At 36.2% G+C, this 24,579-nt stretch overlaps 1 protein-coding gene across 1 annotated transcript in view; it reads right to left on the bottom strand.

The window, feature by feature from the left end:
* The window catches only part of LOC141433596 (uncharacterized), an 88,869-nt gene that overhangs the window by 14,006 nt on the left and 50,284 nt on the right, over positions 1-24,579 (bottom strand). The window lies entirely within an intron of this gene.

The raw sequence follows: 24,579 nt of genomic DNA, 5'->3' as shown, positions 1-24,579 counted from the left end.
GTAAGCTAGAGTGCCAAATACTATTTGGCAAATAATGAGCAAACCAATTGAAATTTTCAATATTAAAGATGTTAACTGTACGTAGGTACTCGTAATTTTAGTGACCTATTAACAATACTGGCTCTGGACACGAACGCAAAGGACTGGCCTGACATTGCGTCAGAACGAGAGTTGTGGAGGTCAAGAGGGGAGGCTTTTGCCCAGCAGTGGGACACTATACAGGCTACTTAAAAAAAATAACAATATAGAAAATATTCATTCACGGCCAGTTAAGTATTTACAATAGTGAAATATTTGTATTACGCTATTTGACTATAAGTACAAAAAGCCGTGTGTAAAAACGACGTCTATAAGGGGTAAAACGTAGGTAGGTAGGTAGGTAGGTACGCATTAAGTGAAGCGTGGTATCATACGAGTACTCTTCGTTTTATATGATCATCGATAAAGGTTTGTTTTAACGGAACTAGGCCTGAAAAGTGGTAGCGCGGTGACAAAATTTTATATTCGTGGTAGATATAGGTACTGCTTTATTCTCGAAACAAACCTCGTCCACGAAATCAGCGCTGGACTCGGCAGACAGACAACCATAACACAAGCAAATGGCAGTCATATGTGGCACTTAAATTGTGGGACTATATTTGACAGAAAATATTTATGATATCCCCGTCAAGCTAATGTGATTAATAATACAAAATAACTGAAACATTATAAATTAGCAATTATTACATTAATGGTCGTCCAACAAGTTGAAGAAGGCCGCTTGTTCGAGCTCGTTATATTATGCAAACTCGCCGTAAATTCACACCTGTGAACAAACTGCCCTTGTTTGTTGCTTTTTCAAATTGACTCGTACTTACAAAGGTTTTCTTATGAACTATCTTGGAACTTATTAGTGCTTATTTTGTGGTAAAATAAACGCATATAGGAAATTGTGTATAGTTATGTATGTAACTACCTATATTATGTTATTTGCAGTGTCATTTGAATTCAGTGTTAATCGGGCTAAATGTAATTAAGTATTTAGTCGCTATTATTTTGGAACATGGCTGCTACAAGTTGCTCTGAGTTGATTCAACTGTGACGTGAAGGAAATCGCAATTCTACAAAAGCAATCTTCAAAAAAATCAAATCTGCATTTCCTGGGTTTCTATATTTTACTTGTCAATTTTTCATATTTAATGGAGCATAAAGAAGAGATTGGACACAAAAAGTAAGTGCCGCAAAGAAAGGCGATGATATTAAGATTTCACGACAGAAATGCGGTTGCGTGTGTGTTTTCAAACAATTTTAAATGGAGAGATTTTCTTTCATAGAATAGTTACTAGCCCGTGTCTATGGATAGGGAAGCAGCAAATCCATCAGCATCGGTTCGGTATTCGTTTGTTAACGATTCGAATGTGGCTCAGGGTCTCACTGTATTGTATAGCAGCTTCGATTGCGAGCGTTCGGCCCGCGCAATGCTTTGTTATGCAGTACTTACTAAAGCACCAAGTATTGTAAGACGAATATTCGCTACGGTTAAGCTCTAATTGAACTATAGTAAGTTAATTTGCATTAGATAATAGACAAGACTTGGACTATATTATAAACTCTTAGGCGGATGTTCACTAGATATACCTATACAAGAGTTGTTTTAATTGTAATTGAAGGCCTTGTTGTTCTATGCAATATTAAAACATAAATCAGTAAAAGGCTCCACCAAAGTAGTGCCACATTATTAAAAAAAAGTCTTTAGTAATTTATTAGGGTCTTACATAAGTATGCTACCTACTATAATGTTGGTTACTGAGTAGGTAATTAAATATTAACGAGACACATGTGCACTGCCGATCGCGTCGATTAAGAGCAAGCAAAGGAACCTTGTGGCAAGTGTGTTTGCCTTAAAGGTTGTCGGCGCAGCGACCAAATGCGTTCGCGTATGTAATTCGCGTATGTGATAATGTCACTAAATTAGTTAAATGTTCTTTTCGCGTAATAATGCATTAAGATCTGCGGGCTCAAGCGCATGTTGAGATTGTTATCTACGTTAAGTCAGCGTTATGTTAGCTTATCTTAACTGTTCGGTAACAATCAAAAATTAAGTTGCATAGTCAAATAATGTAGCAATAAAACTTATATGAAATAGTGAATGTAACTAAAACAAGAATGAAGCCGATGTTGACGTGACCGAAACTGAGATATTTTTGAGGGTCCCGTAAATTGGCAAAAATGGAACCTTTATAGGGTTACTTTGTAGTCCGTCTGACTACGTCCGTCCAGACCGTTTCTCTCGGGAACGCGAGGAGGTATCAAGCTGAAATTAATATCAAATGCGCAGGTCTGCTAACCTTAGGCGCAGTGAAAAATAAAAATTCTAAATCAACGCAATCAAAAGATAGAGTTATTAAAAAGGTGTTTCCATACAAATTGGCGGGGAATCAAAACCTATAGGGTACATCCAGTTCTTCTAGAAGCTTGAAATTATGGTGTGAAGGTAGTTGCGGACAACCAAAGAACAGTATCAACATCCTATCTTTTTTAGTCTGTCTGGGTATTTTAGTGGTCGTCTAAAAACCCACACTGCATAATTTTGCTTAGGGGAGGGGCTCTGCAAACATTGATATTCGTAGATAGATATCGATTTTATATGGAACCCTCGGTGCACGAGCCCGACTCGCACTTGACCGGTTTTAGTACAGATATTGATTAAATGTACTGGAAAATAAACATGCCATCAAAACATTACTTGTAAAAAAAAACAAGTCTCGTTACTCAGTTCTTCACCTACCGTAAAATGCGCATCGTGGGTACCTTTTATGCACGTATAAAGTACACTGTGTGGCCATGTGCATGGGCCCTTGGCATTAACATTTTAATATCAAATCTAGGATATTCGAGAAGAATATTTAATAAATTTAACAGGTTCTTTTGAGTATTCTGACTATCAATTAATTTTATACTGTTCTGTTTATATAGATACTTATTCAAATAGCTGTAAGAGTCCAATAAACCTGCCTAAGACCGCGACGCAGACACGGTACCAGTCGCGAGTCACTATGTCGCAAATAAGTGAGAATAAGTTCAAGTAGGTACATATGTAGGTAATGGATTCGCTACAATTTCCTTTTACAATATAAACGACGTTTTGCGCAACAGTTAACTCAAAGTTCGGCGACTTCAAGCATAGTAGGTTAATGTTCAAAGTCGAACCGTCCAAACCAGTTCTGATAGGGACCATAAATGTTTTGAAGAACGTGCTTGTAAGAATTCACATAATCCAGTCTTATTTTCTAGGCATCTTTTTAGGTTTTAGTATTTGGGAAATACTTAAAAAGAAAGAAAGGGAGGCAGTAGCCGGCATATATAGGCAGGCAATATCAGGCATTACGTGGAGAAGGAAGGAACATGATCGCACTCTCATGTGAAGTCTTAGGGGAGGCCTATGCTGGTAAGCAAATTAAACTTCTAGTAACCGGTATCCAGTGAAATTTAGTTTCTATGAAAGTATTTAGTGTAAAATTAATGAATAAAGGCTTTTATTATTATACTAGCTTTTGCCCGCGGCTTCGCCTGCCTGGAATTCGGTTATCGCGCGCTGTTCCCTCGGGAACTGTGCATTTTTCCGGGATAAAAAGTAGCCTATGTCACTCTCTGGCCCATAAACTATCTCTATGCCAAAAATCACGTCAATCCGTCGCTTCGTTTCGACATGAAAGACGGACAAACATCCAAACATACAAATACACACAGCTCTTTCGCATTTATATAATACTAGCGACCCGCCTTAGATTTTTAAAATCGGTCTAGTAGTTTTTCGTAACAAACAAACATCCAAAAAAAAAATCCAAATCTTTCCTAGCTTTCCTCTTTATTATATTAAGTATAGATAAGTATGGATGAGTAATCGCGTTTTGCTCATAGTATATCTACGTAAAACCGGAAGAAACCGTTATTGTAGAGATGAGATTACCAAGCTACTAATTTATATATTTCAATAGAAATAAATAAGTTTAAGTTATAAATTTTCATTTTTTGATAGAAGCTTGTTCTGCTGAACATGCTTTTTTTGGTTAGTTGTATTTGCACTATCATCCAAGCTCCATATTCTCGTACCAAAGTTCAATTCAATCCGACCGCTAGAAGTTCAAGTTAGCAAATATATAATATCACACATAACCACAGATAGTCGCTGATACACAGTGAAACTAAATAAAGGCTTCCTAATAACTTGTGTGAACCTATCATTTCCAACAGTATAATCTCGTAGCGTTTCACATTTTCTTGTGCAAAAACGTTAGCGTTACTTGACATCCAATGCCTTTACTAATTCTCCCATGTGATTGTTAATCAACTTCACAAAAGGAGGAGCTGTTTATTTTTTCTTTTCATGTTTGTTGCCGCAGAACTCCGTCATTTATAACGTGATATGAAAACATTTTATTTCATTGGAATAGGAAAACTTTCAATGAAGTTCTATTATCACCAAGGGAAAATATTGTAGGGACACCCGTCAATCATTAGAAAATATATAGTAGTAACTCTTGCATTTGCTTTTGGAAATCCCCATTTGATAAAGTGAAACTAAATAATGATAAGGAACACCATAGCTAACCACCGGAACTTCTTTACCTACTAATAGCAAATATTTCACGGGTAGAGATTGGGTTACTTTAACACAGTTGCTATGCAAATTTATGCTCATAGCAATGCATATGGTGAAGTGGAACGGATGGTGAAGCACTAGGAGAATACCCAAAAATAACGTCTCTGCGTCGTAAAATCAATCCTTTGTAAAAGCTGAAGAGCAGTTGATATAAACCATTGTAACTTAGATCATTCTTTTACAGTAAAAAATGAGAAAAAAATTATAGCAAAATATCTGACCGACTCGATAAAAAACGGCCAAGTGCGTATCGAACTCGTGCATCGAGGGTTCCGTACAAAGTAGGTATCTATAAATATCCAGTGTTATCAGAGCCCCTTTATTTCACAAAATGTAGTAGCATGGCACCACTTTAGATGGTTACCTACATCACTACTTAAGTAATGACCAATGAAAAACGTTCTTTAAAGTTAAGCAAAAGTCAGTGCATGCGTGCAAGCATGACATTGTTTGAAATTTGACTTAGAACATTATTCCAAACTTTCTGGATAGTAAAAACCGTACTTTCGACTGGCGACTAAGGTCGAGTTAGATTAGAGTACGCTTACGAACGAGGTGTCAATTGTACAGACCTACCTACGAGTAGTAATGCATTTACTCAATGACGCCGCCACGCACACAAAGTCGTTACGTTACTGACTTGAGTTTCACACATACAATCACGGTCTACCGGTTATGATGGGCATCCATCATAAACATAATCTCATTACTCTTTGCAGATTCCTACTATGAACGTCGTTGGCCTTTGCAGTTTTTGTTATACCTAATCAGATACTTGACGACACATAGAGAAAAAGAAATAAAAAATAATAAAAACTTGATATCTTTAACCATCTTTTTAGGGTTCCGGAGCCAAAATGGCAAAAACGGAACCCTTATAGTTTCGCCATGTCTGTCTGTCTGTCTGTCCGTCCGTCCGCGGCTTTGCTCAGGGACTATAAATGCTAGAAAGCTGTAATTTTGCAAGGATATATATGTAAACTATGCCGACAAAATGGTACAATAAAAAATAAAAAATATTTTTTTTTAATGGTACCTCCCACAGACGTAAAGTGGGGGTGATTTTTTTTTCTCATCCAACCCTATAGTGTGGGGTATTGTTGGATAGGTATTTAACCATTAGGGGTTTGCTAAGACGATTTTTCGATTCAGTGATTTGTTTGTGAAATATTCAACTTTAAAGTGCAAATTTTCATGAAAATCGTGCGTCCCCCCCCTCTAAAATCTAAACCAGTGGGTGGAAAAATTTGATAAAATTCAGAATGGTAGTAAGTGTATCAAACTTTCAAGGAAAACTATAACGGCTAAGTTTGCTTGAGAATTATTAGTAGTTTAAGAGTAAAATAATACCTAAACTTGGAAGATTCCGTAAAAAATACGAAATCCTTAGAAAAATATTACTTAATTTTTTCGTAATGGCTACGGAACCCTATTTTGGGCATGTACGACACGCTCTTGGCCGGTTTTTCTCAATGAAACTGAAATTGAAAAACATCAAGTCACAAATTAAGGAAGCTATGTATTTCATAATGGGTGCTTATATTTTAAATGGTAGGTACTTACGAGCTATACAGGGTGGCCCATTTATATCGGTCAGTATGGGAAAGTCTGAAACTACGACATACGAAAATTTATTCTTAGGAACCATGACATCGATTTTAATAACAAGAAAAACTGCATTCATGCATTTAAAAAAAACCTGTACTCAGCTCGGGAATCGAACCCAGTTGATTTGAAAAAAAAAAAACTTCGAACACTTACTAAAATAAATTAAATTATGTGAAAACAATGCATTTTATTAATTTTAGACATAATGTTTCATGGACACATTTACTTCTTAAGACGTACACAATCGATATCTAAATAGAAATAGTGTAAGTTTTTTTTTTTAAAACAACCGGGTTCGATTCCCGAGCTTAGTAAAGGTTTTTTTTTAATGCGTGAATGCAGTTTTTCTAGTTATTAAAATCGATGTCATGGTTTCTAAGAAGAAATTTTCGTATGTCGTATAGTTTCAGACTTTCCCATACTGACCGATATAAATGGGCCACCTTGTATACTAGCGTCATAAAGAAAATTATTTTACTTGACCTGAAAAAGTTTTCCATAAAGTAAACTGAAATTAAAACCTGGTGTATAATAATTATTTCAAATAACCTTTGACTTTGAACAAAAAATCTGAACTATCGCGAAATATTACCACGCTAGTGTTACTCGTAGCAGTAGAGCCTTGTATGGTGTCTCGGGTGATTGAGGACCTTGTCGATATAACAATTAATTGCCTCATTTACATATTAAATAGTTTTACTAACATAAACTGATTGTTTTATTTTTAATATAAATGGGCTAACGTCATGTTATTTTTAATAACCGTATCTATTTAGGTTCCGTAATGACTTTTGTTTGCATCGCTGCCTAATAGACGATCCTACTTTTTATATTATTATTTTTTATTTGATGTCGACATACGTACAATTGCTATAATCGCTAGAACAAAACGTAGATTTGATAATAAATAACTAAAGCGGGTACTATTTGACAAGTAACGTAATTAATTATTTACAAATTATATTGTCTCAGATCCGTATTAACCATTTACGTGCTTTGAGCAACTACGGTTGCCAAATATATTTTAGCAAAATGCTTCTGGCAACTGTGGTTGCCAGACATACACTGCGTTGCTATTGCAGCGCAAGACAAGAGCAATTAATAAATATTATATCGCGATTAAACGATGATGTTACTACAATTTATTTTAATTTGGTTACAGTCTATATTAAAATTGCTCTAAATTACAAAATAGTTATAACAACACAGTTACGGAGAACCAACCACACGTAATCCTTTATAAACTGCTCCAAAAATAGCATCAATTGAAAGCCAGACGCCGTGAACACTTCGATAAAATTCGATGTTTAATTAAAATGCATAAATCTATTTGATCCAATTCCACGTTAGTTGTGCAATTTATGAGTTACTTACCTAAAAAGACGCGAAGATCGAAACTGGCATTTCTACAACTATGTAAGACTAATTAAGTAAGGAAGTGTCGTTAATTTCAATAGGTATCTTGATTTTTTAAATATAAATAACATATCGTATCCGATTGATATTTATTGGTTGTCGGTAACCAAGCAACTAATCTAATAAAGAAAGGTTATTAGCATAATTTTCTACTAAACACGACTTCCTAATCTTTAAAATGCATGTTATTTAAACACCTGCGTGCGGAGATAGTAGGAGGGCATCATTTGGATAACAACTATATATTTATACTGTTAAAAGGTTACATAAACGTTATAGGTATTATTAGAAGCGGTCAAATTGAGCGCGGTGTTTATCTACCTAAAGCATCGTTGACATCGAGATCAATATCTATCGTGAGATTATTAGAAAATCGATTATGGAATATAGCTCTTCGTAATCTCATTATCACGATGGATCTCGACAGTACAAGACGGGCTCAGCATACTAAAGGGCTATTCATCCATAAATTACGTCATTTTAGGGAGTTTTAGACTGCACCACACTCGCCTTACAGTCCGTCTCTTCTTTCGGTATTCAATTAATACGTCACAAGTGACACATTAAATTTATGAACCATGTAAATATAATTAATGCGATAATAGTCTGATAAAAGCAATGCAAGAGCACATACATTTATGCGGCACTACATTGACTAAGACTTAATAAAATAAGAAGATTGGCAATTATGGTATGGTAGCCGTAGTAGGTACCTAATCGCCTTTTCTCAAAGAATTATGACTGTTATGAGTCAGTGCGCATATATCGTTAACGGTGTTACGTCTCACGCTCAGCTGGAAAGTTATTCGGAGTCAACCAATAAAATGCACTGTAAGACTCGTAAGGGCTTTTTAATTACACACACTTTCATGGTTATTTTATACACTTGGATCCCTAGAAAGCAACGCGCTCCTGCACTCTATGCATGTCAAGTAGGTCGTGTCCAGTCGTTCCACGTAAAGAGGAAGAGGAAGGCAGTTGTCGCTGACTTGATCATTTGACGCAGTCATAGCAAATGAAAGTGGTTAGTTAATTAATTCATCATGTATACTGATTTTTCGCTGCTTATTCAAATGTAGGAAGGTACTCGTATGAAGCCTTAATTTGTATGTACGGTTTAGTAGCTTTTAATTGCGGCGGCTTTGTTCAAGTGAATCAATAGATTTTTAGGGTACGTATACGTACGTATAGATAAATTACCGAGAGCGTGGAATTACAGGCATTGGAGAGAGAGAGAGAGATCTCTATATTGTTGTCTCTCTTTCACTAAAGTGGAGTGCCTAAACACTCAATACCACTATTCCCACGCTCTCGGTATGTATACGTAGGTACCTATATACGTACTTCCAAAGTGAAAAACTGGTAGGTACAGAATCACTTTTTTGTCCGCCTGTCTGTTTGTTTGTCAGTCTGTCAAGATCCTTTTAAATTAGGTATCTCAAGTACGCGTGGCAGTTTCACGCTGAAATTAATAGCAAATACTCGTACTCAGATCTGCTACCCCTTGGAGTAGTGAAAAAAACCAAACTTCTTAATCAACAGAATCAAAAGATACAGTCATGAAATTAAAAAAGGTGTGTACATACAAATTTCCTGAAGGGTACTTACGGCTGTCCTGGCTACTTGAACTTTGGTTTGAAGGTAGCTCTTAAAGCACAACCAATACGAAATTTCTGAAAATCTGATTAATCATCTAAAATGACTTAAACATGCATCAGCCTAGCTATCCAGAGAGGTAATGCTGCCAGCCTCCTAGGAACGGCCCCCCAAAGCAGCAGCCTTGAAGACGTTTTCTATTTAGTATAAGTTTTGTAAATAGTAAGTAGATAGTAGTTGTATTTTTTTTTTTAAATTTAATATGTGTTATGACTGAGCTTTTCTGTTATGACATAAATATAATTAATATGAATAAATAAATGACTTCATACTGCGTACATTTTGCTTAGGTGAGGGGCTCTGCTAACACTGGATATTTATAGATATCCACAAATTTCGAATTAAAAGGTTTTTTCTTAATACAGGTATTGATTTGGTTTGGTGTTCTGGAAAAATATACATTTTCAAGAATTCACGTATGGTTAGAGTGTAAAATAAATAACGACGTTAGTGAGCCTTCAGTGTGTAAACTTATTAATTTAATTTTCGTTGAATTCGCACCCAGTTAATTATCGATTACCAAAATAAGCATACCCAAGTCGCGAATATTGTTGTGTACAAATAGGTACTAAATAAGTACTTCAGAGCGCTCGATCACGCATTAATTATTGCGTATGTGTTATCGAAACTCTCGGGAGAGCGCTTAAGATTTCCGTCAAAGAATGAAGAAACTCGTTGCGGCCACAAGACAAATAAATATTATTTTATATGCCGCGATCGATAAGGACGAAGGTATATATAAATGTGTGCTGTCTGTGTTTCACGTTCATGTTATTATTGCGCGATACATAGAAAGGAATGATAAAGAATCTGACTATTCACCATCTATTCACTGAGCTTGAGGGCCCGCGTACCCGCGCTCGATTCCCAGTTGAGCAGATATTTGCATGTAAAATACAAATGCTTGTTCTCAAGTCTTGGGTGTTAAATAATGGCTTTAAGTATGTCTATTCGTTGGCTAGTACGAGTAAGTAGATACAGATACACATACTCATAACACAAGTTTAGCTTACTTTGGAAGTATAGTACATAATCGGCGTGAATTTTCATTAACACTGGTTAAGGCTGCGGCTCCACTGGGGCGGAGACGAGCGGAGCGGAGAGGAGACGTGTAGGGATCGACCAATCTTCGCCTCATTAGGTACCTATCATCAGACGTGTAGGGATTGGTCGATCCCTACACGTCTCCTCTCCGCTTAGCACGCTGCGGCTCCACTGAGGCGGAGACGAGTATTTAGTATGTTCTCCTTGTAGCGTAGATACAAAGCTGAAAGCTTTTTGCGTTGTATTGTTAAAACTAAAATTTAGTCAATTGTAAAGAGTATTTCTTTCCGTTATGTATAACTGTGTGTAAGTACAGTTTGTCGAATCTAAACATTGCATGCCCTTCGGGTTTTCCGTTATACGGAATAGATAAGACCGTATGATTAAATTATATGTATGATACAGGATAACGTGATATATGCAAAATACTCGTAAGATAAGAATACACTCTACCAAAAAATAAAGACCCTAAATTTTGCTCATCAGTTTCAGTCATCAGTCAGACGAACCGGCAGTTCCATTTTTGCCAACTGAAGTACGGAACCATAAAAAAAATATACAGTGTGTTACCGCAACGTATTTCTGTAACTTAACCATGAAAATATTTGAATTATTAAATTAAAATTAAGACTGTTAACTTTCAAACAAAATTATAATTGCCAGCAAAGTAAACTGACAAAAGTGTAAATAATAGCCGACAGATACTTTGATTATTACTTATGTTTAGTACTTAATAATTCAAATAATTTCATGGTTACGTTACAGAAATACGTTACTTTATCCTCCCTTAAAAAAAGCCTGCCTGCCGGTAACACACTGTAACTGTATGTATATTTTTTAGAAAAAAATATGTACTATGTATGCTCTAATAGTACTACCTACCTACTTAGTTTCTTAATTCCATAATCCTTCGTTTTTCTATAAAACTAATAGTTACTTATCGACAAATAGTAAATTGTTGCACCAAGCAGAAAGTTATTTATTATTGCACTTATTTATGTATAAATTACTTAATACGAGGTGCATAATTTGCTTTTCTTTCAACTATTACAAGAATAGTAGACGAAAAAAAACTCATGCTAAACTATAGGTAGAGTCATTCACGATGACGTGTGCCGTGGTTCTTATTACAATGTCATTAAAGGCTAATTTTGACAAAATCACGCGTCTTCGTGGATAGCGCTAGGTATAAATAAATGCTTAATAGGAAAGAAATGTCACTAGCACTCGATGATTACATTTTTGTAAGTTTACATTCGCACTCTCAAAAAATATCCACGGAAAATTTGCAAGGTTCCCGCCAATTTGTTTTTTTTTTTTAGTTTTTCCTTTTTTTGGCAGAGTTAGTAGCCAGTAGCAGATATTTTAACCCGCGATCTGTCAAATTTCGGATGGGCGCTAGGCTGGCCAACCAAACACACAAAGTTTTTATAACATATACGGCTCCTTATTGTTTTTGGTAGGATAGGTAGCAACAATTTTTTGTACGCAATCTGACAAATTTCATAAGACCGTCAGGTTGACCAACCTAACACTAGATTTTTTTAAACTATGCAGGCAAATTTTAAAGCAAAAATACTTGTGTTACCTCTTTGGTGGTGCAATTAAAAAAAAACTAAAACAATGCAATAAAGGATTTTTATACATTTTTTCTGCTCTAGAGCAGAAAAGTCCCGCTTTGTGCTGGGTATTTAGTGCGGTTATGATGAAATTAAAGCATTTGGCAGAAATAACTATTTCATTACCGGCTAGTGACAATGTTTTGATTCCTGCCGTCGATATATTTATTTGACACCAGCATTTCTGTTTAGATAAGCAAGGACGTGAATAAATTACATGCACAAATATGGCCAATTAAGTATGGCATTATGTTGAATGCGCGTTGGCTATTCGAGTAGCCACGTCGCTAGCTGTTTTAGGATCAAAGTGACCTCAATACACTATTTAGAACTGACTCGAATCAATAAGGCAGCTTAGTCGTGGCTGCATGCACCTAATTTGCGCTAGAGATCACTTAAAAGCGTTTGTGTTCAATAAAATATAATTTAATCAATTGTTCTGCCACTGCGAAAGTATTATTAAGTATTTAATGCACACTTGCCCAATCAGAACAAAAACGCAGTAGCAGAGACGTAACTTTAGCGGCGGTAACTCGTTTAAGCGGCCGGCGCGCCCAGGCGCAGGCGGCGCGCTCACATTTAGGTACTCTAATTGTATTATTATGTTGAACATCGATTATTTTTTATTTTTGAAGGTAAATTGATTTCGTCAATACATCGAGTTAAGGACAGGACTCTGGATTACATTTATAAAACAGACGTCTGATCAAGACTGAGTAGGTAAATGCTAAATTATGAATGTTAAATTTCATAAACAAATAGGTATTATTAAAAAATAACCAACCGATGTAACATTCAACAAAATACAAAACAAAACCACGGTTGCTTTGTACTTTTTATTAGTATTACAGATGGGCACAACGAAATTGATAAATAGTATATCATACTTATTTGCTTTTCACCCTGTATTAGGTATAACTAGCAATTTGTTACCTGTCAAGTTTTAATCCCTTTTGAATTGACTCTCTGATTGATTGATTGATTGTCACGATACATCATTTTCGTGTTTTGGTTGTGATTATCTCCGATTTAGTCGTGTTTTCAAATAACTTATTCCGTGTCAGTAGCTCAAGTCTGGTCTATATTTTAACTCCAACTTCAGAATTAATAGCCGAAACAAACCTATCAATGCCTGCACTCGCGTCTTCGCAAGCGCAAACGACTAGGCAGCTAATACGAAATTCCGATATTTTACCAAATTCCCACGAAAATTCTAGAAAATTACATAGCAACATATACAGTGTGTTATCGGCAGCCAGACGACTTTAATTTAATTAATAAACTAAAATTCAGACTTTGTTGTAACTGCCAACAACACAAAACTATAATTGCCAGTAATTTACCACCAAAAAAACTAACAAGAAGAACTAACAAAAGTCCACTAATTGTGAACAAGATAAAACCAAAACAATACGACACTCATTCAATGAAATCTTAGAAATGCAATTATCATAACGATTCACAATAACTTAAGGAAAAGCCTAGATAATAATAAAGAAACGCGTAACAGTTCCTGAGACTCGGGCCAGACTTCTTTTACAAACTGACAATTGACGATCGCTTTTCCCGCGTCCAGATCTCAGGCTCTGTCAAGCGCGCCACGCATGGCAACACTGGCGTTTCGTAAGTGCTATAATGCCAATCCTTAATAAACCACACATAGTAATGACCATACAAGGACCATACTCATAATTCTACATACATGTGTATATATATATATATATACAAGAAAGTGTAAATAACTATATATACACTTACACTACTTACACTTAGTTATTTACACTTACTTGTCAATTTACTTAGCTGTACATTGCTGGCAATTATTTTGTTAGAAAGTTAACAGTCTGAATTTTAGTTTAATAATAAAATTATAACCTAACCAACAAACAGTTGGAAAACCCCAGACTTTGTCACTTCAAAGATATTTAAGTATCTCCAAAACGGCTAAACCGATTTTGATGAAACATGTCTAAGAACCATTCTGACCTAATCTTAAGGTTACCTCATTGATTTAGCAAATTGGTTAGGTGTTGCCAAATTCCGCAATACAGTTGCCTGTCATAGATAGGTAGATAGTACGAGTAGCCGACGGTTGTCACCAACAATTATAATGCTTTGCTTATTTCGTAAGATAAAAGGCACGTCCTGACGCTGTTACGGTCACTACGTGTTTTTACGGTCCTGCCTATTATTTTTACATTTTGTTGGCGCTGACAATTTCGTAATAGCACGAGACCTTGGCGGAGAACTCTTTGAAATCGGCTCGCATTATACGGTGAGTGGGTCCGGAGGCTGCGCACGACAATAGCCGCCTGCGCCTATATCGTCTGCCATCAGCTTTAATCAATCTCTGCGTATTTATTACCCGCCGCCGGTAAAGTAACGGGATGACGTCGCATCTATATCTTAAACAAAGCTATTAACTATGTAACAAAGGACTCACAAGGAACGGTGCGGCAACGCACCAGTTGCTCGTGAACGATGGTCCCAAGTGATCAAAGTCACAGTGAGAATGTACTTGGAATTGTAAATTTATAACAAAGAAGTAGTTTACATTTAATTTGTATTTAGATCAAAAGCATTTATTTTATGTTTCTGCGATAAGTACCTACATAACCTACACCCCTTTTGTTGACGGCACGTCATATCGCTTTGCACCAATTTAACGTCAATCGGATAATACCCTTATAGGTACATTATTTGTTTTTGTAAATCATCTGCATGGGATGCTGAACGATTGATCAAAAGGAGCTACACTGGTAATTTTATAATTAATACCCTAAAGTGTAAATTTTGCAGGGTACATATAAAAGTCCGTCTCGGGGAGTCCGTGCTTTTCAAAATACATAATGTAATATTTATTAAATTATTACCTACTGTAGATTTAGTATTACCTTAGGGCATTAGATATAAATACCTAGATTGTCACGGTTAGGTATATCAACAGGAAGATATCTACTACTAGACATAGACCATAAGAAAATTTTGTGCTACCCGCAGCCAATGGCTTCCCGTAATTTTTTCCAGAATATCCAACTAGGTACTTAAATACCTAGCGGGAGGCCTATCTACCATTATTTCGCCTTGCAGTACGTGGTCGCAACTCTAGGCCACATACGTGCCGTCCTGCTCACGCTAAATAGGTAACGAATAGGTACCTAAGTAATTTCAAATTTCAGAATAGCCCCCCAAAGAAAAAAAATTTGGTTATCATCTTAGTGTACTTATGCTATGTATGTAAACTCTTTATTGCATATAAAATTAAAAATAGGTACTTACAAAAAGTAGTACAAAGGCGAAATAACCCAATCTTCTGCTAACCTAGTTTTAAGAGTAACATTTTTGTGGCCTTCTTCAATACCTACCCATCTAACGGTAATATTTTAATAGACACATGGTTGGTGCCTAATCAGATCATCGATATTATTAATTTATTGTCAACATAATCAAATTTTTCTTAATAGGTAAATGATTTTGGCCAGTTTTATTAAATTTAGTTTATGCGATGGCGCTTTAAAACTTGTTCAAACAGCGAATTATTTAAATTATTCATTTTTATAGTATTGCCGAATTTGTGATCGTCCTTGAATAAGTTTACATATTTAAGTGAATACGAAAATGAGATATATGCAGCCAATCGTTATTTTATAAACACTCGTAAACAAATACTTAGCTTTGATTGTAATATAAATACAAAGACTGAGTAGAAACGTTGATTAGTAATATTTAAAACTAGCTTTGGCCCCCGGCTTCGCCTGAGTGGAATTCGATTATCGCGCGCTGTTCCCTCGGCAACTGTGCATTTTCCGGGTTAAAAAGTAGCCTATGTCACTCTGGCCCATAAACTATCCGCCACTCCGTTTTGACGTGAAAGAGGGACAAACATACAAACACACACTTTCGCATTTATAATATTGTATGGATTAGGTAAATTTACCCAACTCCACAGCATGAAAGACTGATTAACAAACATACCTGAAACAATAAATAAGAACAGATAAGTACCTACAATAATTAATAAAAATAGAAGATGATTTAAACAGTAAAATATCTATAGAGTGCTCTGGCGTTTGCAACAAGTACCTTCCTATTTTGTACATGTTATATCTTTAATCTTGAAAACGGCTCTAACGATTTCGATGTAATTTGCTATGTGGGCCGTTTTCAGGGGCTAACAATTGATCTAGCGTGGTCTTATTTATGGGATGAGGCGCATTTTCGAGTTTCGTCTAGGTAATATTTAAGTATATTCTGAGTCAGAGTCCGATATCATAAAGTTGAAGTAAGTGGGATTACTTATTTAGCCCGTTTAGATATGTAGGTCGGTAAATGTAGAAGCATCCTTATTCAACGAGTATTCGTTCCGCGTTTAATGATGTTGTTTACAATAAATAATTAATTATGTATTAATTAAAATGGTATGGTAAAGTTGTAAAACATTTCTCAGAAAATTAAAAAATGTACGGTCTGCCACACCAGGGCGCGGTCGCAGTGATGTTATCGTTAAATGTCGTTATCAGAAAATCAAATGCTTTTAAAACGAGTGGGTATAAATTTTTCGTCGGAAAGGAAGTTTAGGTGAGTGGTTTTTGATTACTACGTCGATTGTTCTGAAGCGATAAAGCTCGCTTATTGCTTACCTGTTTTCTACAGTGCTTCTTACTATATGTTGGTGTTCAATAAGGAGTCATAGTTTTGTATTGTATTTAAACCAAGAGTGTTCTTTTATTTTATGAATACTTTCATATTATACATACATGTGTACCAACATAAATATCTGCTCCTAGCGTGATTCGAGCCTGCTATCTTCAGCTTCGTGGTCAGCATGGTCAGGTTGCCTAATCCATCAACAGGCTGGCCGGTTGTCAAATTAGAAGTTGTAATCCTAATTAAGTCATAACCGCAAACATGAATCACAAAAAAAAGATAACTCATACGTAATTGACAAAGGATAACCATTAATACGTGTCACCGCAAAATTTAAAACAGCATCTTATTTAGGTACATCGTCCGGTCTAGGATTTTTTTTTTCAACTTTACATACATAGTGTAAACCAAAAAAATAAAAAAAACATGGTACTTATCTAATTCACCGCAAAATCAAAAGACTTAACATAGGTACCTAATATTATTTCTAGAATTTAGTGAAAAGTTTACCTATCAATAAAAGAACGTATAGAGGCAAACAGCGGTTTCCGCAGACGCGTAAGTCTTTTATAGGTGCGTTTCATTTTTTACATTTCTGGGCAGAACCTTACGTTGGCGACCGTTGCTTTATTTCAGTAAGATAGTGGGGTAGGGTGGGATAATTTCAACGGAGTCACGGCACTGTCCCTTCCGCGTGTGTTAGATAATCGTCACCGCTTCTTGCATTGTGTGTCAGGCCACTAATCTAATTAAGTAACGTTTTAAGTAACAACGATGAATTCAGGACGTTGTTTTTGTTACTTAAGAAGTTTAAAAGGTATGCGCTAGTGATCTGAAAACCTTTAGCCTGACCTTTCAAAATGCAGAAAGTTTTATTAATTCATTAGCGACGAAATAGCATTTTTTGCCAAGTGGCACTGCACTTAAATGTGAATATGTTATGTACTCGTAACAAAAATTACCCTCACCTTGTTTTTGTTTCGTGCTCGTAGTAGAATTTAATCTGTATATAAAAAGCATGGTGCAGAAAATTAGCCCCCTTAACTTATGAATGCATAACACCATTTTGTTTGAAGTGTGGTTTGAGCCCATTTTTTATGAGTCGACAAAGTTCGTACGCTGTCGACTAATGTCATATTGTGAAATCATAAGGACTAATAAGGTCTCTATTATGCATTATGAAACAAGGGTTAGACTGTCAGATTTTAAAAACGACATGCGTTTTTCCTATACCCTTGTCAACAACTCTTTGGTTGCCTTGCACACAGTTAAATAATTAAATGCAAGTTACGAGTAAGAGCTAACCTAGAGAGTACTAGATATTAGTTATTCTGTGCCTAGAGATAAGTAGTGTCATACAACTAACCTAACTAACAAAAAGTTGGGAACCCCCGACATTGTCACTTCAAAGTTCAATATCTCAAAAACGGCTAAAACGATTTTGATAAAACATATCCGAGCCATCGCTAGAAAACCTGATTTCAAATGAAAAAAAACGCATTAAAATCGGTCCACCTGTTTAAGAGCTACGGTGCCACAGACAGACAGACAGACACACATACATAGCGGTCAAACTTATAACACCCCTCTTTTTGCGTCGGGGGTTAAAAATGACACTACTTATCTATCATTAATAACATTCTTATTCATTCATATGGGATCTGTCATTAATAACTTAAATAGGACAAGCCGCTCTATGTGTCTACTTATATGTACAATATGTACCTATTCATTGCTCTTAGCAATATGTACACTAGTTTGCAAGGTTATAGAAGTCCGACGTTGTTTAATACAGTAATAACCCTCTTTCGGGCAGTCGGGAAAAATAAATAGTCGAGTTCGGATATTTTTGATCAAAATTTTGCTCACATGTTTATGAACTCGGCTGTACAATTTATTTTTATTTATTTTTTTATATGTACTTTATGACATAAAAAAACTAACTAAAACCAATTAATTACCTAATATGCCGGCATCGTTCCCTCTTTGAATAAGCTAAGCTTATTCTATTTCGTAAGAAACTGCATGTTCTTCGGTACCTACCCTGTAACGTCTACTAACCTCGTTGTTATTTCCTTACAAAGCTACAAAGTACTAGGACTCCACGTACCAAGGGTGTCGAGTCGACACCGAACGGGACAAAATCGTATCCGTGCCTAAGAGTAAAACCCTGTAAATATTTGTATAATTTCGTTTTTGCTGACGATTCAGATGCTGCAGGTTCCAGATTCAGGTTTTAAATAAAAAATATTTTTGTAAGTCAACTAACTAGTGCTAGTGGCACAGTATAACAAGTTTCCCTACAGTAATCCGACGGAGACGTCTAGACAGAGCAATCGTGCGGGGCGTGAGGAGTGAGACGCGGGTGGGTGGGTGGAGCCCCAGCTGCATACTTCCCCGTTCTTAGTAGCTTGGGACAAGTCTTCAAGGGCTATCGCGTTTTTTAATATTTAAATGAATAGAAAAAAATATTATGGTGCCATGCACCAGGTGCATACGACATGTACTGTGAGTGCGTGCAGCAAATCATCATCTCGCATAAATAATGAACTAAGAATTAATCTATTTATTAATATATTTCTTTTTAGGGTTCCGTACCCAAAGGGTGCCAACGGGACCCTATTACTGAAACTCCGCTGTCTGTCTGTCCGTCAGTCACAGGGCTCTATCTCTGAAGCCGTAAAAGTTAGACACTTGAATTTTCACAGATTACGTATTACTGTGGCCGCTATAACAACAAATACTAAAAATATAATAAAGTTACAAAGTAAAGGGGGTCGTCATACAAGAAACGTGTTTTTTTCAGCGTTTTTTAGTTGCTAGGCGTTATTAGCCGTTGCTAAGGCTAAGGCTAAGGCTAGCTATGTCGTTTGAATATTTACCTTTAAGTTTGCGATTTTAATGTTTTATAAAAGCTTCGATAGTATAATATAGTGACTGTCTGATCTAATATCGTTTTTGTGCAAAATTAATAAAGCAATTTATGAACCACAAACCTAAATGAAGCAAACTTTGATAAAGCGCTCGCCAAATCCACACCGTATTAATCACTATGTTTACCTATTGTTTTTACACTAAAAAAATCATACTAAGTATTCAACACTATTTACAAGGTAATACAGTTTCAAATTTATTCACACTAGTCGAGTTCCTTATTATTTAATTACCCAACATACGAAGTCCGCCGAATTTCCCGCGAATGAACAGAGTTGACAGATTTTTTTTTGATCCGCGCGCGGCACTTTTAGGGCAATGGATTCAGAAGCAAACAGCCAGAACCAAAGAGGATGAGAATTCAAATTGTTTTTTATTCGAAATACTTGCACAAGTGCTTACGGCGATATTTTTAGAAGCTTTTCTTTAGCTGGCCTTGTTTGTTTATTTATTGTTTGTTTAGGTCAAATCTTAGAAGCTAAATTTGACCCACTTTCAGTGGTCCGATCGACTTGAAATTTGGCATATTTATGTAATCACATCTTGTAGTGACACTTGGTGGTCCTGCCAGGATCGTCTTTAGTTAATACTACCGACTTGAAATTTGGTACAGATATGTAGTTTAGACGACAATGCAAGTATAGTCAACAAAAAGTACATTCGGCAAAAAAAGCTTGTATTAAATTTTTTTTTTTAACAAAAACTTATTACAAGCATTCTATTTATTTGTAGTGTAGGTAATGTAACTATGTTTGCTCGGGTGGAATCTTTTAACTCAAATTTGAAGTGGATATCTTCAACCGATTGAGCTGAAATTTTAAACGCATGTTGAATCCGATGACAATGCAATATTATTATAACATGGAGTTGATCTGATGATAAAGCTAGCGGGTGACCATAGGAACACTGTGATAAACGACACGACCATATCGAGTTTGGACTCGTTTGTCGTCTTGACGAGTACTTTGGTAACCAGGGGCATAAAGTATAGTCAGCAAAAAAAACTTATATTAGAAGAATTTTAAGAAAAACTTTTACTGAACTGTTTACGGAACCCCTCGCACTTGGCCAATTTTTTTATATAATTAAATTCAACAACAGGAACTAAGTCCGTTAAGTCTAGAAGCCGAAAGTATTGTCGGTGGTTACTAATTTATTAAAGTATACTTTGTAGAAATTTTTTTTATTTTTTATTTCAAAAATAGTATATTTTGATACTTCTTACCCCTAGTAAGTATGCCACCCCTAATTCATTTTGTTTTATATAATTTCGCAATACCAACCAATATGTACCGATTCGTAAAATACATCTATACCTACCAAATTTTAAATTTGTGACAACCCTTCCCTACTTGCGTAAATACTTAAACAGGCTGCGGTATCGCTCAACTTCAAAGGTGTCGGCCTACTGTAGGGAAAACTTGTTATACTGTGCTAGTGGGGTGACACTACGAGCATTTACCGGCCCGGATAGTCCCCACATGGAATACCCGCACTCGACCAACACCGCCTCGACTTTCGGCGTCCACTCGTTGTCGACAAGTGGTCCACGGGTTGACGCCGCGTTGACAACGAGTGGACCTCGTGTGGTCCACGAATTTCGTAGTAGTCACTATGGCAGTGAGCAGCGGGCTATCACCGAATGGTCCACTCGCCGTCCGCGCGTGGCAAGGCAATCTCACGAGTGGATCCGGTGACGGTACGGAGTTGATGTAGTGAGCGCATGCCCATTTAAATCCATATGAAGAAAGTAATCTTTGGTTAGTGAACCGCTCGAGGCGAGGCGGTGCTGATCTGGTGCCGGGTGATTGTAATGAGCTGTGACCTTTAATCTTTAGTTTCGCTAAAATAGGGTTGCACTACAATGTTTATGTTTGTGTTGATGTCGTCTCATGATCATGGCGCATGCAACTGTGCGAAAATATCGAGCTTCTCTAAAATCAAGGTACGCGGAACAAAACCCGAATTTAAATCATTTTTTTTTTTCATATGACTGTGAACTATTTACGAGTGCACTTTCTTTTATTTTTGTTACATTTTGCATAAATGAATCGTTTTTTTTAATACTCTTATTTTCTCTTTAGTACCCAATCAATCACAATCAATTTCTCTACTTGGCGCAAGCGCTGCCACACCCCTGGATTATGTATATGTCGCAAAGCGTAATACTCAGCGTATGAGTGCGAAGTGGCTGTTACAACAAACATTTTACAAGGCAATACGACAAGGAAGGTTACCTACAACAAATATTACAATGGGTAGGTAGGTACCTAATTAGTTCAATTTTATAATAAGGCTTTAGATCACGTATTAAAATAATTTAATTGCCGTTTGAGGAGATCAGCCAATGGCTGGAATATAATAGGCCCCTACTTTCGAAGAATATTTTTCTCAAGAAGAAAAATCCCAGCATATTACTTAAGGTAGGGTCCATGTCGCTGGGGTAATCTTTGCCCAGTAGTTTTTTTTTAGTTTTAGTTTAGTAGTTATTAATTACCTTTCTTTTATGTTTAGGTAAGTAATTATACTTTCAACTTAGTTGAAGTAGGTAATTCTTTTATTGTCACTATTTTAGAAATGTGTACAACGAATGAAGTAAAACGAAAATTAAATAAAAAAAGAATAGTACCTTCACATATTGTATGAGTCTACTATTATTTAGTATTACAGTAGAAAATAAAAGTAGATAAGTAGGTATGTTAACATTTAAGTAAATAGTATTAATAATAGTAAATCCACGACAGTATAAAATTTAGGCGGCAAATATTGTTTTAAACATGACTACAAAAGGGTTCCAAGGAGCTACACGTTTTTGAATTCGAATAAGGTAATAATTTATAAAATATGGAGGTGCAGGCGGTTTTGGCGACAAAGGCCATCTTCATTTATAGTCAGTTTCTAAAGACATCATGTTCTGAGTTGGTCAAATCCTCAGTGGCATGAATAAGTTTGTAAACAACTTAGATAATAATGTTATACCTATTAATAAACAGAAAAGTTCGGGTGTTTCGCGGAATTGTAACCGCAGGCTGTAGATTTTACTCCGTTGCAGATAATGACATCAACTTATTTGTCTACAAATTGTAATTTCACGAGTTTACTTTTAATTAATAATTAAGCATGATCGTATGTTCAGTCTAACTAAGTAAAACAGCAAGTTTAAAGTGGTTTTAAAGACGCGTGTCTTTTCTTCTTTACCACATTGTCGTATGTTTTTATATACGAGTACACTCTACGCAATGGACGACGGTTGTAAGCTCATGCCTTTAATGTTGGTAAGGCTAGGAAGGTTAGCACTTGTCCTAGTGTAAGAGTACCGAGTGTTGGGCGGAGCCAACGTCCGCCGCAGCTCTCAGCGGAACTCGCAGCGGAGGTCACAGCGAGCGGTGTTTATGGGCCGTTTATCAAATGCGTCCGCGCAAGGTCTCCGGCTCTTACAACTCGACTCGTAACTGTGCATTGCTAATATAAAATACAAACGTAAACGCTTTATTTTCAAACCATTAAGACGCATTTTGCTCGCTTAAAACGCATAAGATGTTAGTTAATTTGGCTGGATATTACTGAGTAATACTCTCAAATGCCTACTACGTACCTATGTGCTATGTACGTACATACCTACCTTAATAATACGAGATCGAAAGCCGTTATCGGTGTACAGTCAAGGAATTTAATTCTTGGGCCACCATGGAACCTTTTCAAAGGAAAAGACATTACGACTTTCCTTGTTAATTAATACGATGTCACTATGACGTTTACTGTGAAATACGAGTAGTTCAATAGTGGCCCATGAATTAAACTCCTTGACCGTGGTAGGTACTATTGTATTTTTTCACTCCGATTTCCGACCTGAGTGCGGCTAACTTTTGTTCGTTAAATGCAGTCTTCATTACGTTTGATCGTGGCCAAAGTTTTTTTGTTGCTTCCGCTTCTTTTAAGCCTTGTTACCAGTCCTTCTGTTTTGGCCTTTTTACCCGACTGCCCGAAGGAGGGTTATTACAAGTTTTTTTTATTTAACTCTCTGTGTTTGTTGTTATTTTTGGGTCAGATCTTGTAAGTTCACTTTTACCCACTTCAAGTGGTCAGATGTTGATAGTGGTCCACTTCAAATTTAGTAGCTATACAATTATGTAAATTGAATGATAATACAAGATTATACCTAGTACCTAGTCAGCAAAAAAACTTGTATTGAAAATGCAGTTTTTAAGAGAATTTTGATTTTTATGTACACTCTAATAATTTGTCGAATTCGAAATGATATAGGTATGTCTCATTTTCCTTTTTACCAACAAGAGTATACTGACAAAGAAGATTATATTTAATATATTAACCCGGATAACTCACGTCTTAAATCGAGTTTAGCTCGACCTGTTGCGGGCTAATCCGTAGCCCTTCGTCTTCGGAGCAACGCGACTCAGCGGCTGCTGCAACACGCGCACACCGCACACCGGGGCTACGGATTAGCCCGAAACAGTCGAGCTAAACTCGATTTAAAACGTGAGTTATCCAAGTCAATATATTTAATATGAGTGAGTCTCACGGTAGTTTCATGTTCAAGATTATATTTTTTGAGAAGTAATAGTGTTTTTTATGTTGGCCTGTAAATAATGAGGCTTACACTCATACGTTGCATTTTACGCCGTCATATAGTTATGTATGAGCAAAAACTATGACAAAACTAAAACGGAACTTTAGGACCGGTTAAGCTAAGCCATAGGTTTGCTCCGACAAAGCGATTTCGACGTAAACCCTATTGTTTCTCTAATGATGTAAAATGTATTATGGGTTGTCAGTAAATTATTTTTACAGCCAATGATGAATGACGGCGTTTGAAAGTGAATTGCGATGAATGAGCCTTGTTTGACGGTGTGCGGATAACTTTGCAAGACAGTTGAGAACTTATACAACACCGCAATAGACGAAGATTTATGGGACGTATATTGCTGTTGATTCCATAGACACAGTATTTATTTACTTTGGCAGGCTATTAGCAGTGAGAAGTAGTTAAATAAT

Source organism: Choristoneura fumiferana, chromosome Z, assembly GCF_025370935.1.
Source record: "Choristoneura fumiferana chromosome Z, NRCan_CFum_1, whole genome shotgun sequence".
Classification (NCBI taxonomy): domain Eukaryota; kingdom Metazoa; phylum Arthropoda; class Insecta; order Lepidoptera; family Tortricidae; genus Choristoneura; species Choristoneura fumiferana.
The sequence above is the reverse complement of the archived record's forward strand: the minus strand, read 5'-3'. Positions and strand labels throughout refer to the sequence as shown.